Source organism: Cryptomeria japonica, chromosome 9 (genome assembly GCF_030272615.1).
Source record: "Cryptomeria japonica chromosome 9, Sugi_1.0, whole genome shotgun sequence".
Lineage (NCBI taxonomy): Eukaryota > Viridiplantae > Streptophyta > Pinopsida > Cupressales > Cupressaceae > Cryptomeria > Cryptomeria japonica.
Genome location: NC_081413.1, coordinates 561,019,335 through 561,039,622, shown reverse-complemented (window position 1 = coordinate 561,039,622; position 20,288 = coordinate 561,019,335).

Sequence of the window (20,288 nt, the reverse complement as noted above, 5' to 3'; positions counted from 1 at the left end):
ATCCTAATAGATATCCCATGGCTCTCTCTTTCACCAAAAGAAGTAGCCAATTGTGCGATATCTCTAGGCTCTTTCGTATTCCGCAATGTGTGTCAAAAAGTAGGATTAAGGTACATTGGCCTAGTCTCGCTTTTTCCCCTACACATTTTGGTGAACCGGACGTGAACTTATCATTGCTTCCTTTTGCATTGCATTTGTTAGATCTAGATCTAGATTTAGTGTGTTTTCATTTCATTTCATTAAAAGAGAAAAAAAAAAAAAAAAAGAGAACTTGTGTTTCTTTGCATCGTGTGTTTCAATTCTATACAATCTTTTCAAAATGTCAGATTTTTATTTGCAAAATGTTCATGCATTTGATGATTATTATGAGTATAGCCAAGATGAATTAGATGAAGCTTTAGATGAGTTTTTGAACCCTAAGGATGCTAAACCTTCATTTTACCAAAAGCTCATAAACCTTGTTACTATGCCATTTAGGTGTGATGAGAAAGATAAGTCGAATGATTCCTCTCAAGGATACATTCCTATCCACTCTTCCCCTGAATCTAGTAACATGGTTGTTTTCAATAATCCTCTCTATGAGGAGATGTCTCCTTTTGAATAAAAAGAAAAACCTTTTAACTGATATGATTATGCTTTGTGGGATGATGCCCTTGATGACTTTGTGGCTTTGTCGAAACCTATAAACAAAAACAAGACTTCTAAGTTGGTTAACATGATAAATTTGAATGAATATAACAAACCTCTCTTTGAAGTCCAAGGTGCTTATCCTTCCCCCACCTTTCAAATTCCTAAGACTCCTCTCCTTACTGTCCAAGGGAGGTATGATCATGATTCCTTTTGTACTCCGAATAAACCAATCATCACCGTACAAGGAAGACAACCTATAAGTCCTTACAATTATGCTAAGCAAATAACTAGAGAGAGTTATCATGCGGTTGCCCATACTTATCATACCAGAAATAATAAGCAACCTAATCCTCCTCCTGTTATTCCATTTTTGCTTCCTAATCCTCAACCAATTCTTCCTCAAGCTCCCCGTATTTCGCAAGTTATGGGTAAGGAATATGATCTCATAGAACAACTTAAAACTACCCCTGCCAAAATATCCCTTTGGGATTTGATTCAAACTTCTTCCGCTCACCATGGAATGTTACAAGATGCCTTGAAAGATTTGAATGTTCCTCCACCGAATACATCTAGTAATATAGCATCTTTTGTTAACTTCGTGATGAATCCTAAACCTCAAATTGTGTTTACACAAGATGAGTTGCCTACTAGTGAAGTCCAACAACAATATGATCCCTTGATGATTGTGGTTGTCATGAAAGACACTGCTATAAGACGAACGCTAGTAGATAATGGCTTTGGCCTTAATGTGTGTAGCATCAATCTATTACATAAGATGAATGTGGATACATCTCTTATGGAGCCTGACTCTCGTTCTATTCGTGGCTTTGACAATGTGGCTAAGACTTCATTGGGTATCATCACCTTACCTCTCACAGTGGGACCTGTTACTTTTCCTACTCCTATCCATGTTATGCCAGGAAATTTAACATACAACTTGTTATTAGGGAGGCCTTGGATTCACAGCATGCAAGCTGTCCCCTCTACATTGCATAGACAAGTTAAATTCATTTATAACAATAAGACATATACTTTGATGGGAGATACTAATTTTCAAGCTTGTCTACAAACATCTAATTCCAAAGGAGATTCTTCTAAGCCATCTTCGTCTAGTGATGACTCTTTAAACAAGAAACCTATCGATGAGTCTTCGCTTTCCGATGATCAAAATCCTTTGGATGAATCCGGAACTCCTGAAAAAAATCCTTCTCGACTTGAAACTACACATAAAAAAGATTTTGATCCTGAGAAGGTTCTCGCAGAAGATGATTGGGGATCTCTTGATTTTAATCCTACCTTTGTGGGTGAATATAAGATTCCTTCTAGAGAACTTAAGGTTGAAAAGAAGGAAGAAATTGAGAATCACAAAGTTGAAAAGAAAGAAGAAACTAAAAAACAATCAACCCTGCCTGAAGCTATGAGTAATAATTTTGTGGCCGCTTCTCAAACTTCCTCTTCTCACATCTATAATCATGAAGAGTTTGATTCTTTGTCTTATGAAAAACCACCTTCTCTTCCTGAAATGGCTGATCGTTATGGTCGTGGTTTTCGCATTTTTGCTAAGCATGGGTATCATGGAAAAGGTTGTGGTGCTAATGAACAAGGGATTAGAGTTCCTCTAGAGACTAATTTTCAACATTATGCCTTTGGACTTGGCTATAATCCCTACAGACGGACTAAAGCCTCTAAAAGACCATGCATTAGTGTTAATGCTATCTCTACATCTTTATCAATACAACACCCTGAGTATATTGATGAGGATTCTTCAGGTGATTGTGCTCTAGATATCTTCCCTACCGATGATGCTTTAGCTGAGTTCTTGGGAGCCTATGACACTCTTCCTCGTTATCATCACAATAGGGGACTCCCTTATTGTTTGAACACTGAAGCTTATTTTGGAAAAGAGATTGATAACGATAAGATTGTGAAAGAATTCCCTCAGTTAAAAGATACTCCTCAACAAAGTAATCTCCTCATAAGTGATACCCTCGATGTTAAGATGGATCCTTGCAACAAAGAAAAAATCATTAAAATTGGAAAATGTTTGGATGAAGAGGAACAGAAACAATATGAAGAACTATTGCATGAATTCCCTGAGATCTTTGCTTGGACATATTCTGACATGCCTGGTATAGATCCTAAGATTGTTACTCATAATATTGTCTTAGTTCCTGATGCTAAGCCCATGAAACAAAAGATTCAAAAAATGAATCCTAAGATAGCTCTGCTTGTTAAAGCTGAGATTGAAAAATTATTGGAGGCTGGATTTATCCGCCCTATTGACTATTCCCCATGGATTTCAAACATTGTCGCTGTGGCTAAACCAGATAACAAAATAAGAATGTGTACCGACTTTTGGGATCTTAATAAGGCTTTTTTAAAAGATGATTTTCCTCTTCCAAACATTGACATGATAGTTGACTCTACGGCAGGACATGCCCTCTTATCCTTCATGGATGGTTTTTCAGGCTACAATCAAATTTTCATTAACCCTCAAGATCAATACAAAACCGCTTTCACCACTCCTTGGGGTACGTTTTGTTGGATAATGATGCCTTTTGGACTTAAAAACGCCAGTGCAACTTATCAACGAGCGATGACCCTTATCTTTCATGATTATATGCATAAGATTTTAGAGGATTACGTTGATGATATTTTGGCTAAATCCTTTCTTTGCATGGATCATGTTAAAGTCCTTCATCAAATCTTCGAAAGAATTCATAAATATCACATGCGCTTGAATCCCCGAAAATGTGTTTTTGGTGTGGATAGTGGAAAACTATTAGGATTCATAGTTTCGCATCGTGGGATTGAGGTGGACACTAAGAAAATAGATGCTATCGTTAACATGCCACCTCCTCGAAATGTCTCTCAACTTAAAAGATTACAAGGAAAGATTCAAGCTATTCGTAGGTTTGTGTCTCAACTTGCGGATCGTACCTTTCCTTTTACTCAACTTCTTAAAAAGGATATCACTTTTCAGTGGAATGAGGATTGTCAGCAAGCATTTGAAGATTTAAAAGTGTATTTGGCTAGTCCTCCTATTCTTCAACCTGCCGAACCTTCTAAACCCTTTATCTTGTATACAGCTGCTTCTTCTCATGCTCTTGCAGCATTGTTAGCACAACATGATAAAGATGGTAAGGAGTGTCCGGTGTATTACATAAGTCGTACCTTACTCGATTATGAGACCCGATATTCTGCGATAGAAAAATAATGCTTGGCTGTGGTGTTTGCGACTCAGAAATTGAGACATTATCTTTTAAATTCAGAAGTCCACGTCATGGTTAAGTTTGATCCATTGAAGCATCTTTTCTCTAAAACTGATTTATCAGGATGTCTAGCTAAGTGGGTTATGATGTTAACTGAATTTGACCTTAAATTTGTTTCACAAAGAGCAATTAAAGGACAAGCATTGACCGATCACTTAGTTGAGGCCCCTTCACCTTTTTCATTCCCTAACCCTGAGTCTTTTCCTGATGACTTCATTCTTTCTATAGAGAAAGATGAAACTTGGGAGTTATACTTTGATGGCTCTAAGTGTCGTACGGGATCGGGGGCAGGTGTTGTTCTGGTTTCTCCTACAAAGAAACCTATTCCCTTATCATATCGTCTAAACTTCCTGTGTACCAATAACATTGCTGAGTATGAGGCTCTTATAGCAGGAATAAAAGCAGCCTTAGCTCTTAATATAAAACACATACATATCTATGGAGATTTGCAATTGATTATAAGACAAGTAACAGGAATATATCAAGCAAAATAGGACAAATTATCACAATATAAAGACCTTGCTATCTCTTTATTACAAAATTTTGATTCTTATACCATGGAACTTGTTCCTCGAAAAGATAATCGACATGCAGATGCCATGGCATGTGTGGCTTCGTTAGTATCTTTAGAGGACCCTATGGTCGATCTTAACTTCGTTATTCACAATCTTATGTCTCCAGCTATTGAAGATGATTCTAGCTTGGTAACATGTTGTGACTTTGTAGATTCAGATGAATGGTTCTCCCATATCATACGATATTTGACCGATGGTACCTTCCCTGATTCTACTAATAGGAACACTAGGGCTAGAATCCGCAAGCTATCTGCTAGGTATATCATCCTTTCTAATGTCCTGTACCGAAGGGGTTATGATGGTCTTCTCCTTCGTTGTCTTAACAAGTCGGAAATCCCTATTGCTCTTGAAGAGGCACATTCAGGTGCCTGTGGGGGGCATTTTGGGGGCAAATCCTTGGTTCATAGATTGCTTCGTATGGGATACTATTGGCAAACTATGCAAAAGGATTCCTTTTCATTTGTTAAGAAATGTCATCAATGTCAACAACACAATAACCTAATTCATGCTCCTGCCCAAGAACTTCGCTCTCAAGTAGCTTCTTGGCCCTTCTCCACATGGGGTTTGGATCTTATTGGAAAAATCTCTCCTCCTTCATCTCAAGGACACACCTTCATTATAACCGCAACAGATTACTTTACGAAGTGGGTAGAGGCTATTCCCCTTCGCTCTACTACTGCTGAAGTGATTTGTCAATTTCTTCTAGAAAACATTATTTCTCGATTTGAGATACCTTCCACTATTATCTCAGATAATGGAACATCATTTAAGAACAAGGATGTGAAGAAATTCCTCGAGAAATATCATATCAAACATCGATTTTCTACACCATATTACCCTCAGTCAAATGGTCAAGCCGAATCATCCAATAAGATAATTGAACAAATTCTTCGTAAAACTGTAAATAAGCATGGTAAGGATTGGAGTAACCAGCTAATCTACGCTCTTTGGGCATACCGAACTAGTGTATGAATTTCTACGGGAACTACTCCTTATAATCTTGTTTATGGTGCTGATGCTATTATGCCCTTAGAGTTAGAAATTCCATCACTTAGGGTTTCTCTTAAAGGTATAGTAGATGATGACTCTTATAGAGAACAACGACTTCAACAGCTTGAGATGCTTGATGAACAGCGTATAAACGCTCTTGAGCATATCCAAGCGTATCACAAAACTCTACAACGAAGCTATAATGATAAGGTCATTCAACGTTCCTTCTCAGTAGGTGATCTAGTCCTTTATGAGAATCAGCGCAATGTGAATGCCTTGCCGGCCGAAAAGGGAAAATTTAGTCCTAATTGGCTTGGACCATTTATCGTCATTGAGGATTATGGATCAGGTGCTTACAAAATAGCGGATGTAGATGGTACGCCTCTTAAAGAACCTATCAATGCTATGCACTTGCATAGATATTAAGTTTAAATTCTTCATTTCTTATCTATCTTCTTTTCAAATCTTCAATATTGGATAATATGTTAGTGTTTCTTAATTAAAGCAATATAGAATTAAATGTTATAATGTTTGATCTATATTGCTTCGTTCCTGACAAGCATTTCTTCTTACTTTATAGTTTGTCTTGAATTCATTAATGTAAATTGTAGAAGGTTTACATTTTCATTATACTAGCATATTATACAGTGTCTTTATGTGTTAAGTAGAATCGTATCATGTTGTGTTTAAGTTCAAAATTAAATCACATTAGTTATATGATTCTTAGACTTAATGCATATTTCTTCCCTATCATCAATGTAGTACTTGATTAAGTATTTTAATTAAGTCACACATGTATCAATTTAATCATGGAGCATTGAGAAATCAATCACATAGAAATTAAATTCTGAACATACATGTACATTTACCAAATGTATTAGATTTAATCAAAACAAAATATACATTGTTTTAGGCATTAAAAGATAACACATTTGAGACAAAACGAGAAGCATGTATATATACATATATATGTGTGAATCATGTACAAACATAGGTCACTATATATCCAAAATGTGACCTCTCTCCTACATCATACAATCATCTCCTATCCCTAGGGCTAGTGGCTGGAGAGTGTCAACTGGATGCTCCCTCCTGATCTGGCCGTGGAGGTGGACCCATGGGTGTGTAACGCGATACAGATCATGAGTGACTTCGAGAGGAACTCCTACAATCCCTATCCATAAGGATCGCACGATAGGTGGTAGCCTCGGTCTGGGCCGCTACTAGATCTCGCCGCACTTGCTGGAGGTCCTCTGATAGGACTCTCTCTCTCTGCCGCGCCTAATGGAGATCCTCTGATAGGACTCTCTCCCTCTGCCGTGCCTGCTGGAGGTCCTCTGATAGGACTCTCTCTCTCTCCCTCCATATATCTACCTGTAATCGGAATGGAAAAAACAAATCCTCATGCCGACCTGCGTTCCCCTGAGACCTGTACGTAATCTGTGAGGAACTAGGGATCTGTGCTATCATGGAGATGTCTGTCATGGCCTGCTGAATCAAGGAATGCCATTCCTGCACATTAGCTGTGGCAGTAGAAAAGATTTTTTGTTAGTACCATTCTATATCATCAAAGCATTAATCAATCAATATAAACCTACTATACCTGGATCTCCCTCGCGCTAGTAGGGATCATGATATGGTAGCATCTGTGACTGCGAACTGCTAGGCTCCCCTCGCTCGAATACTCTCTCCATGATGGGTGTAGGCTGGACGGTGCTGGTGACAGGTCTCCGTATCGCCTCTTGTTCCCCCTGTTGAGGAATAAGAGGTGGATCCAGGGCTATGGTATCATCTCCCGAGTGGTGGGGAGCTGCATCCGACTCCTCATCATCTCTATCATCCTCCTCGTCATCCTCCTCGTCATCCTCATCCTCATCCGCATCATCACCTGCATCCTCCTCGTCCTCCTCTCTATCTGCATCCTCCTCCTCCTCCTCGTCACTGGGCTGATCTCCTGTAGGTGGATCAGGATCTCCCATCTCCTCATGACCCTCTCCCTCATCTGGCTCCTCTGACCTGGATCCCTCGTCCTCGTCTCAGTCTCCATGTCTCCATGGGCCTGGATAGCCTATCGAATGATCTGGTGGAAAGATAGGACCTGGATATGATCTCATGAACCATGAAACATATCTACGCTGTGCTCCAGGCTCTGCAGAATAGTCAGTGACTACATCCTGATCTGATCCCTCTAAGTCTGTCGTCTCGATATCATCCACCGTCGGTCTCGCTACTGCTCTATGTCTGGGAAGGACCCGTGAGTTTCGAGTATAGATGGGCACATCGGCTGGAACACACTGCTCTAGTCTGAACTGCCTCCGTACTCGGTCAAAGTAGAAAGGGACTATGGTGTGTGCATATCGTCCTCGCAGTAGGCGGTTCCTCTGTAGACATGCTAACTGTCTCTCCATACCATCCCATCTGTGCATCCGTAGGTAAGGTCTCCACACTGTCACCTCGGCTATCAGTCTATCAATAGTCACTCTCCAATACAACAAATCTCCAAATCTCCACTCGCTGGTCAGTGGATAGGCGAACACCCTAGGTCGCTCGCTCGCTATACTCAGTGGATAGCCGATGGGCCTGGTGCATGTGAAGTGCTCTAAGATCCACACCTGCAGAAGTGTGCATGTCATCAAACTACAACCCTGTCCGAATACATACTCCTCAAGGTCGTGATAGAGATGTGCAAGCATACTCTGACCCCACGCATACACTCTCCTGTGTCTCTCCATCGCTCTGATACACCATGTGAGGCCCCCATGCATGTGCGTCCCTCGCCCATTAGGGTAGATGGCTAGTGCTATGATGGCTATCATGAGGCGTCTCAGAAGTGGTATCTCCCCTGTAGGATGTAAGAGCCAGCTGACCATGATACGACCTCTCGTCTCGCTCGGCATGACTCTCCCTATGCAATACAGCTGCTCCCTCTGATGATCCGCTGCTACCCGATCAGTCGCATATGTGACTGTCGCTCCTCTGATAGGAAGACGCAGTATACGGTACACATCCTCAAGTGTGACTGTCAGCTCTCCTACCAGAAGATGAAAGGTACAGGTGTCAGGATCCCATCTCTCCATCAGTGCCATCAGCATCGCAGGATGAAATCGAATGGCCGGCATAAGAATCATGTACCAAAATCCTACTACCGATAAGGTGTCCCTCTCTGCCTGAGTCAGCCGTGGAATCTGATCTCGCAAAGTGCGAAGAATATGTCCCACTGTATGCTCTCTCATATATGGGAGACCCTGCAACATGAAAACATGACCATAATCAGTACTCAATCATTGAAATCGCAAATGCACAATATCACACACTAAATGCTCACCTTGTAAACCCTCGCCGAGCCCTGATTGGGGACCATTGCGCCCCGAGGGGGACCATGGCGCCCTGGGGGGACCAGGGCGCCCCTCAGGGACCAGGGCACCCTAGGTGGGCCCTGGTCAGCGTTCAAGGTCCGCATTCGATCACGAAAAAGTCAAACATGCGAGAAATCAAAAGTCAAACGTTCAGTCAACTCACCTCATCCAGTGGCTTGTCGTCGATCACGGCCTGGCGCAGGATCTCAATCCTCGTGGGGCGCTCCAGTAGTCGTGAAGGCATGATGACTAGGTGGGCTCCGCTGCACTGAATAGTATCCTGAAATTGACAAAGTGATGAATACAAGTGTCACTTTCGAGGTATATACTCTCGTTTGTTATTCTTACTTCTTGAAACCCTAATTTTCCTTCTATCATTCATTTTATCATAACTTGAGTTTGGGAGATGCGATTTTTGAGCCGTTTGTTGCGTTGGAATCATATTTTCCTTCTCCTACTCTCAGGATGTTCCAAAAAGTGCTCTGATGAAGCCTATTTAGTGAACACCCCTCATCAACACTATACTACATAATTTGTCGCAAGTAAACATGCTACCCTGTTTCACCTCCCTAAATAAGCAAGTCGAAACAGGGGGGGCATATAGCTACTCACAAATTTCATCACTTTCCCTAGTAAGAATTAGGTGATTTTGTGATCTAACGTTTGTTTTGTAGGGTGCGGTTCCTAACTGTGTACTGCAGATATCGCTGGGGGCTTCGTCCGACGACTTATGGATATATCCTTTTTCAAATAATGTTTACTTTTCTGTACTTTAGCTTGCATATGCACGTAGTGCTCATATGACCGCTAAAGTGGGGGCTAAATGTAGCATCGTAAATTGTACGCACTCGCTAGGGTGGTACAATTTCACACCTAGTTTAGCACCCACCTTAGTGCATTTTGCATTCTGCATTGCATTTCTCCTTAAGTACTTAATTAATCAAATTAATTAGGTCTAAGGTCTTATTTCATCATTCTCTACATCATAAAGTTGGGCCCTTTCACTAAAGCGCACCCTTCGCATTTTATTCCTCCAACACACCACTTAATCAAAAACCCTAATTAAGTCCTATTTTCGAACTTGGGGGCTTGGTTTCGGGGTCTAAACATCTCGAAATCACCTGTAACTTTGGGATTCTCTCTAAAATCATCATATCCGATGGCCCTGAAAATTTGGTGAAAAGTTGTCGGGACCATGGCGCCCGTGCAACATGGTCCCAGACATTTTTCCCGAAATTTTGGGAGCACGATCCAATCATAAAATAAAGCTTAACCCCAAGAAATTGGTGGGATATTCAATTTCTAGGTCGGCCAAAATGCAAATTTATGACCTAGGGTTTCATACATAAAAGCTCTCTTTCCTCATTTGAAAGGATCCAATTTTTGGTTTCCAGGGACTTCATATGCAGCGAAAGAGCAGATCTTTGAAGACTTCAACAACATTCAACATCATTCTATCAAGCATCTATCCAATTCATTCATTCATCCATTTAGGGCTTGGAAGGCATTGAAGAACAATAGGAGATTACCGACTGAAGATTGGCTTGTACTCCTCCCTTGAGGGTTGGGTATGATTTCATATTGTTTTCATGTCCTTGCGTAAGCTTTGATATATCATTTATTCATGCTTTAGATCACATTGCATCTTGATTTAGAGCATTTGCATTATCCTTTACAAGCAATTAGGGTTTACTTTCTAGGTTGCTCTAGTTTGCTTTCTTGCATTTTGGACCTTCCACACACACTAGGTCTGCACACACAATACATTTTACAAAACAACTTGGCTATTCGTGGAGGTGGAAATCACCGAAGTGGGGGTTTGACTAAGGCAAAACCCTATATAGCCGCCCTTCCCCCTTTTCAGATATTATTGCAGGTTTCGGGATTCGGACGACGCCGCGGGACACAGATTCGGAAAGAGGAGACTGAGACAGAGCTCTGTGTGCAATTGCAGCTCAGAAGACTGGGACAGGGGCGCTGGGTGCCCTAGTCCTGCCAGGACAAGGGCGCTGGGTGCCTTGGTCCCTGGGATAGAGGCGCTGGGCGCCCTGGTCCTCCGGACAGACAGCTTTCTGGCAACTTTCAGACAGTGCTTCAGGGTGCAGAACAGTGGTTTCCGGTGCAGTTTTCAGGACAGTGGCGCCCGCGCCCCCGTCCCGAACATTTTCAGTCTAATTTCGACTCCGGGTACATATCTGCATTCTTATTTTATCCTTACATTTACAGCTGTTCATTGTTTAATCTTAATTCTGCAAATTTGTTACTAGTTCATACTTACATTTTGAGGTTAGGGTTTGAACTTGTATCATTTTAGCTTTCAATTTCAACAAGGGAATAGAAATCCTAATAGATATCCCATGGCTCTCTCTTTCACCAAAAGAAGTAGCCAATTGTGCGATATCTCTAGGCTCTTTCGTATTCCGCAATGTGTGTCAAAAAGTAGGATTAAGGTACATTGGCCTAGTCTCGCTTTTTCCCCTACACACAAAGATGTACAAAAGGGATGCATCAAAGTTGAACAAGTCAAGTTTCTCTACATGGCAGAAAAGGATGAAGGTACTCCTATCAAGAGTTGAAAAATATGTTGTATATTATCTAGAGAATGATTTCATTACACCAAGCACCTATCCATTGACAATGGAAGAGATAAAGGCAAAGCAAGAACATATCCAAAAAATGATTGAAATAACATCTACATTGACCGACTTAGAGTTTAATGATTTAGAAGGCTGCAATGATGCAAAGGCAATGTGGGATAAGCTCATATCTATGTATGGTGGAGATGAACATGTTCAAAGAGAAAAAGTGGATAGTCTAAGAGGACAACTTGAATCTATGAGGATGAATGAAGGTGAGAACATAACCCAGTACAGTACAAGGTTAAAAGAGATTGTCAATCAAATCAAAGGAGCAGGTGGAAATATTGAAGAAAAGGATATAACAAGTAAGTTTTTAAGAACCCTTCTACCAGCTTATGCAATCTGAGTCTCTACAATCAATGAATTGAGGTTTGTACCCAATATGCCAGTTTCTTTAGATGCTACTATTGTTAAGCTACATGCATTTGAGTTAAGTAATTTTGATAACAGTGGGTCATTGGTAAATAAAGTAGAATCTACTTTTAGTTCTTTTCATATTGATGAATCTGATGATTACAATGATAGAATGAGTAAGTACACTGAAGAGGATCATAGTGGAGCAAGTGAGATATTTTGCAAGAACATGGAAAAAGTACACAAGCTATATGATGAAATCAGAAAACAAGAAGAGTTTGAAGCACTATTAGCCAGAAGGTTACCGAGAGGCAAAGGTAAGTATAGAGGAAAACTACCTTTGAAATGTTTCAATTGTGATAAGATAGGACATATGGCCTCAAACTGTCCTGACAGAGAATCTAGTGAAAAGAGAGATTATCGAGATGACAGACAGAAAGATAATCATTACAGAGGACACCAAGATTTCAGCAGAAGAGAAAAGAAGACATGCCTAATAGCTGATGAGGAATCTAATGATGATAAATTAGATGAAACTGATATAGAGGAAGTTGTTTATGTCGCTATCAAAGATGGATCAAATGAAGAAAGGTATAAAGAAAAATCCCTACTATCTCAAATAAGTAAAAATTATTCTCGGATCATAGATAGTGGATGCTCACATCACATGACAAGTGATAAACACAAGTTTGTTATATTAGAAGATTATGATGGAGGCTATGTAAGATTTGGTAATGATGCACCATGTCCAGTAAGAGGTAAAGAATCTATAACACTTCTTGACAATGAAAAATGCAATGATGTTTATTGGGTTGAAGGTTTGAAATACAATTTGTTGAGTGTAGCACAGCTAAACAACACAGGTTACCAAATAGAATTTCAGAAAGGAATTGCCAAAGTTCATGACAAGAATGGAAAGTTAGCTGCTACTGGGATACCAAAAAAATGTAACACATTTCACCTTGAATAAGTGTCTATATGCAAAGATAGATGATATCTAGTTATGGCATAAAAAGTTTTTTCATGTAAATTTTGATAATCTGTTCAAAATAAGTATGAAGCACCGAGTAAGAGGTCTACCGAGTCTTGAGAAACTTAAGAATGCTATGTGCCGAGGATGCCAAATGGGTAAGATGACAAGATCAATCTTTACAAGTAAGTCCTACACTTCTAAGGGAATTTTAGATCTTGTGCACACTGATCTTTGTGGTCCTATGAAAGTTCAAAGTTATTATGGTGATAAATTTTTCATATTATTTGTGGATGATTACTCAAGGATGATGTTAGTAATGTTTTTAAAAGAAAAATCAAAAGCTTTTCAAATGTTTAAATGGTACAAGGAAAGAGTTGAAAATGAAACAAGAAGACAACTGAAATGTCTTAGATCTGATAGAGGAGGAGAGTTCACCTCTGATGAGTTTAATTTATTTTGCAATGATCATGGTATAAAAAGACAAGTCTCTACACCGAGAACTCCACAACAAAATGGAATTGCTAAGAGAAGAAACAAATCTATTGTGGATTGTGCCAGAACCCTGATGATTGAAAAGAAAGTGTCACAAATATTTTGGAGAGAAGCAATAAGCATAGCAGTTTACACCCTGAACCGAGTATAACTGAAGAAAGAAACTTTGAAGACACCATATGAAATCTTGTATGATAAGAAACCTGATGTAAGTTATTTTAAAATCTTTGGAAGTAGATGCTATTTTCACAAAGATGATAGAAATGGCAAGTTTGATCAGAAAAGTGAAGAAGGAACATTTCTAGGTTATTCTTATAGAAGCAAAGCATTTAAATGTCTGATCAAATCATCTAACAAAATAGTGGAAAGTGCAAATGTTAAAATTGATGAATTGGCAGAAAGAAATGATGAAGGAAATTCCAAGGAACCAGAAGATTATGATGAATTTGTCTATGTTCAACCGACAAGTCTTACCAGGAAGACTATTGAAGGAAATGAAGAGAATATCAAGTTACAGAGTGATGAAGAAGATCATACAGAGCCTACCGAGCCTGTATTAGCCAAGTATGTCAAAAGAAATCATGCATCAAGTCAAAGTATAGGAGATAAGAATGATCCAGTAATGACAAGGAACAAATTAAGACAGAACACATGTCTAATATCTAAATTTGAACTGAGGATAGTGAAAGAGGCATTTAACAATGAAGATTGGATAAATGCTATGACAGAAGAGATTGATCAAATCAAGAAGAATGACACATGGACACTAGTCCCAAGACCGAAGGACAAAAATGTAATCAGTACAAAGTGGATTTTTGGAAACAAACTATATGAAAAAGGTGAGGTCATTAGAAATAAAGAAATACTAGTTTGCAAAGGTTATGCTCAAGAAGAAGGAATTGATTATGGTGAGACTTTTGCAGTTGTGGCAAGACTTGAAGGAGTAAGAACATTGTTGGCATATGCTGCTTACAAGAATTTCAAGGTATATCAAATGGATGTCAAATCTGCATTTTTGAATGGTATATTAGAAGAAGAAGTTTTCATTGAACAACCTGAAGGATATGTTGAAGGAAAGAATAATGATCAGGTATGTAAATTAAACAAAGTATTATATGGTTTGAAACAAGCACCTAGAGCATGGTATGAGAGATTGCACTCTTATTTGATCAAGATTGGTTTTATAAGAACCAGTGAAAACAACAATATGTACATGAAGAATGATGAAGACAATGGAATACTAATCTCAGCTATATTTGTTGATGACATTATATTTTGTGGAAATGATTCTCTATGCAAAAACTTTGGAAATGAAATGAGCAAAGAATTTGAGATGTCATTAATCAGTGAGATAAAGTATTTAATAGGTTTATAAATACTGCAAATGAAAAATGAGATTTTCATTACCCAATCCAAGTACATAAATGAAATCTTGAAGAAAATTGGAATGGAGGATTCAAAATCAGTAAGTACTCCTATGACTACCAATTGTAAATTATCAAAGAATGATGAATTTGTATATATTGATGAGACACTTTACCAATCTATGATTGGAAAGCTACAATATGTTGTTCACAATAGACCAGATATAACACATGCAGTAGGTAAAGTTGCAAGATTTTCTATAGATCCCAAGGAAACACAAATGACAACAATCAAGAGAATTTTTAGATACCTGAAAGGCACTGAAGATTATGGCTTAGTATATTAGAAAGGAAATTATTTTGATTTAAAAGTTTATACTGATGCTGATTGGGCAGGCAACATTGATGACAGAAAAAGCACAAGTGGAGGAGCTTTCTTTTTAGGAGAAAGACTAGTAAGTTGGCTTAGCAAGAAACAAGGATGTGTTTCATAGTCAACAACAGAAGCTGAATATGTTGCTATAGCATTGAATTGTACCAGTATAGCATTGATCAAACAACTGTTGGAATGTATAAATCAGAAAGTTACCAAGCTAGTAACTATATTCTGTGACAATACTAGTGCCATAAACATTTCAAAGAATCCTGTTATGCACTCTAAGACAAAGAACATCTCTATCAAATATCATTATCTTAGAGAAGAAGTTCAAGAGAAGAAAGTGGTGTTGGAGTATATTAGCATAAAGGAACAAATAGCAGATATCTTCACCAAGCCACTGCCCAGGGACACTTTTGAGTATCTCAGAAGTTAGTTAGGGGTCCTACCCCTATCTTCCATTCACTGACTGAGTTCGGTGAAAGCATCAATTCAATGACTCTACAGAATATCTTTCATGAGTTGATGCTTATTTACACACTTTAGAAGGTTTTCTAAAGGTGTGCAAGAAACAATAATAGGGAACAGGAATTCAAGACAAAATGCTTTGACCGAGATTGAGTTGACACATAATAGCAAGGAATTTACTTCTCAGTGAAAGAAATCATGTTTTAGTTCTTTACTTTTTGGCATTGTTGTCAAAGGGGGAGAAGACGGAAGAAAGGGAGAGAAGACTATTGTATGGGGGAGAAGACTGATGAGAGGAGGAGAGCATTTTGGCAATCTAAGCAATCAATCACAACAATCCGAATCTGAACCGTTGGGTCAAATCAATTGGTTTTGCCATCAATGCCAAAGGGGGACATTGTTGGCATTATATCAGACAAAGAGAGATTGTTGGCATTTCAATAAGGATATTGAGAAGGTTGATGATGATTATGGATATAACTGATTAAGGATGTTTATTGTCTTAATATTATTATTTTGTCATTGATGTCAAGAAATTGATTTTCTGATTCAGTATGATGTTGCCATATCTTAAGAAGAATGATTTGATGAGTATAAAGAAGTCGGTAAAAGACACAGAAAGAATGTGATGAATAAGGGGAGAAATAAGTTATTCAATGGGCAACTATTACTGAGTTAGACTATGACGAGATCATGATGTTTATATTGTTTTGATATCCTGCATATGTTGTTGTTTGTAAGGATAATACTATACTATGTTACTGAGCAAAGAACCTAGTCAGTAAACCCTAAGGAACCTAGTCAGTAAACCCTAAGGTTATCGCTATCAGTTAATGAAGGCGGAATGTCTACCGAGTGAAGTTTATTATTCACCGAGTTGCAACTGAGTAATAACAGAATGCATTGAATGAATACAAGCATTATTTAATGAAGGAAACTGATGAGTTGGAACTGATTAAATGATTGGTATGTCGTGCATCACGTTTGTTAAAGAATCTATGGCAAAGGAAAATCAGAAAGAAGATCTATAGCTCAAATTGAACCGCAATACCCTATAACGAGTTCCAAGAAATGTGTGCAAGTTCCAAGGTGGGGTAAAACATTTTCAGATCGAAGGATACATTGAACCTAGTCAAGTTTGAAGATCTAATGGCTATGATTGTTCATGGGAAATGTGATCGAGGAGATTAAGCAGTTGGAAAAATGTTTATAAATAAGGAACTGTTGATAAACAATGTATGCGGGTAAGTGTAAGCAGAGGGATGCTATACAATATTTACCAAGCATAGAAGCTTGAAGACCTGTTTGAGAAAAAAAGTATAGAGCCCATTAGAAGGACAAGATAAGTCCTATGACTAAATTGTATTGAGAAAATAAGAATCTGCTTTAGCATTTTTAGATGTGAAGTTGCCGATAGATTTTATTACTGTTATTTTGTGAAGTGATAGAAAATCTCTTAACTGAGTGGACTTAATAGTCTTATTTGTAAATCCTCTAGCAAGGTGACATTCTGATTGAGTGTTTGAAATCCTTTGACAAGGTTACTTCTAACAAGATGAAGATCCTAACAAATCTGAGGGAAATCCCTTAACTGGGTCACATCTAGCAATGTGTTTGTAATCTTTAATAGGATTTGCTTTTAACCGAGCATACTCTAGAAGAGTATATTTCTTAGTGGGTCCGAAATCCCACAGTGGTTTTTCCCTATTTAGGTTTCCATGTTAAATCTGGTGTTATATGTTTTGTGATCTTATCTGTTTATGAGTTTGCATGCTTTACATTTTTTCTAATAAGGTTATCGAGGTTGAATCTGTTATTTTTATGGAAGATTAAGTTTGTATGATTCATCCCCCCCCCTCTCATCTTGTTAGCTTGGCATGTGTACTAAACATTTAGTATCAGAGCTATCATAAACATGGATTGATAACTTTCAATCCTGATCCTTGATTAACTCCAATATAATTACTATTTCAACTCTAGATGATTTAGAGCATGTACAACATGTTGAGGTTGAGGCTAGACAAAATGATGTGGCCCCATCAGGTAAAGAGAAAAGCAATAGTTATGTTCTCTAAATTAATGAAATACTTGTAACAATAATAAAAAATGTTTTGAATTTAACCCATTTCTTTGTTATTGCAAAGGAACCCCATTCACTTTAGTGTCCTCGTCCTGAGTATAGGACTAGGCATACATCAAGATCACGGGTAGAGGGAGAAATAACTGCAGAGGGGGAAATAATGAAGAAACAGATTTTCCACTTAGTCTTTTCATAGCTTCAAAGAAAAAACAAAAAAAGAAATGATTGTAATCTACCTTATTTGATAATGACTGATTTTTATGTGTTAATGAACTTAATTATGTGCTAATTAATGGTTATGCATGATATGTGCTAATTAATATTGATGAATGTTCCATGTTAATTAATGTTAATCAATGTTATGTGTTAATGAACATTATGTGATATTAATGAATCAATGTTATATTTTATTAATGGTAGAATGAATGAATGTTATGAGATGTTAATGGGGAATTTAGAGTGATGTTAGGGGTGGGGGCAAATGAGCTTCCACCTTCACATGGTTGGCCTTGTTAAATAGAGAATATTAAACTATTCTCGAAACCAAGTGAAGCTCAACAAGATAATACACTTTTCAATATTTCATTATGTTGCATAGTTAATCTTATTGAATAATGTATTTTGAATCTTAATTGCAGGGTCCAATAGAGCCAACACGAACAATAACACCACAAGTTGCTGGGTATAATGAACTCCCATATTCTCTTGTATGTACACTAATAGCATGATTTTCTTCTAGTGTTGATATCCATGGTGAGACTGCAAAAGTTATGAATATGCCTTATCCTTGTAAGTTTTTTTATTACTTGTCATTTTCTTTAGCAATTTGTTACTTCATGAATGAGATGTTTTCAGATGTCTATTCCATGAATACCTCTCTATTGTATGCTTCATGATCAATGTGTCTTCAATGTGTCAACTCCATGAGAACCTTTCTCATATATGCTTGTACCTTATGTGTATTTATGTATTACTTCATGGTTTACATGTATGATTCATGCCTTGCATGTATTCATATCTATGGTTTGTGCTTTACATAGATATTTTGGTGTAAATAAATATTCATTATGTATATTGTTACACTTTACTTAAGTTAACTTAGGATAATGCATCTCTTCGTAGTTTGGATTTGAGACACTTAGGGAAGTGTGCACATAGGGATAGAGCTTGTAGGAGAAATTCCACCTTTTGTGGTCTTGTTTTGTTGTTACACTCCACATTCGGTGGGTCATCTACCTCTTGTGGAATATTATATTATTTCTCCTAGGTCTAGCCCTAGTATTTCTTACCTACTCTTGTTTCTCATTGAGCCACATGTCATGTTTGTGTGCTGGTACATCCATATGGCTTTGCCTATATAAGCAGGCCCATATTCATTGTATTGGTGAATCCAGTTGATCATTTTCAATATTGATGAGAATACAGTTTGATCATATGGCTTTATCTCTATTTTATACTTTTCATTGTGCCTTTGATCTTGGAAAAATCTCACATGTTATCAGAGCCATTGGGGCTTCATTGATTGGTTTTTGGAGACATTTTGGAAGGCTTCTATTTTCGGATCTGAGGAACAAGCATTTTTTGGAGGCATATTGGAGCATTTTCAACCTCACCATTGCATCTGGGAGGCCATTTCTATAAAAATCGAGTATAAACTCGACCTATTTTGACGAAAATCGATTTTTGCGTGTGGAGGAAATTTTTTGCCCAATTCGAGCGGTACGGTATGAAATTGTTGGATTTTTTTTCAAATATTTTTTTTGTTGAAAATAATTTTCCTGCTGAATTTTTTTTTGAAAAAATAAATAAAATAAACAATTGAAAATTATTTTTGGGATCCGTACCTTCTGCCCAATCAGCAGCGCACAGTCAACGCCTAGTCAGCAGTGCACAGGTAGCATATAGTCAATGCTCAGTCAGTCAACACCCAGTCAGTATTTTTTGAAAAAAATTTAGACCCCTCTCCATTGAGCAATTTGGATTTTTGGGTCAACTTTGGAGGCTCATAACTTGCTCAATTCCGCTCCCTTTTTGGTGTATTTTTTTTTAATTTGAGCTAATTTTTCATTCTCTTCACATTGGTGTGGTTATTTTCTTATTTTGGTGCACAGGGTTTTCAGAATTTTTGGATTCTCTCAATTATCTATCCAATCCTCGATTCTCCAACTTCAAAGGCCTCGTTTGAGCTCATACAACCTCCTTTTTAGGTGCCATTTTTTTTTGAAAGTGCATTTTTTTCATCTACTTTCATAATCTACGATCAAATTTCAGATATTTTGAGTGAAAATTTTACTTTTAGATATTGGTCTTATTTGGCATATTTGGTAGTTGTAAATTTCTTGGATCTTGGTTTAGATCTCTTGTACTATTAGTTTGAGTCTCTTTTGACCTTATTGAGGCAATTGTAAAATTTAAATTAGAAGTCCACTTTGCCATTTTTTGCAAGTGATCCATTGTACATGCACTAATTATAAAGTGCCAAATCATCATTTTTTTTGTGGGGGGGGGGGTGTTCTTTGATTGAGTGAATTTGAGGGGGTGTCTTTTGTGATTGTGCCTGTCTTTCCTTCTTCTATTTCATTTTTTTTGCAATGAGTCCTCATAAATTTTCCCCTTTCACTCCACATAATTATGCATCATGGAAAATTAAAGTATGGAGCAAATTAATGTAAAAAGATCTCACACATTACATAGATAGAACAATAGCAGCAACACCTAA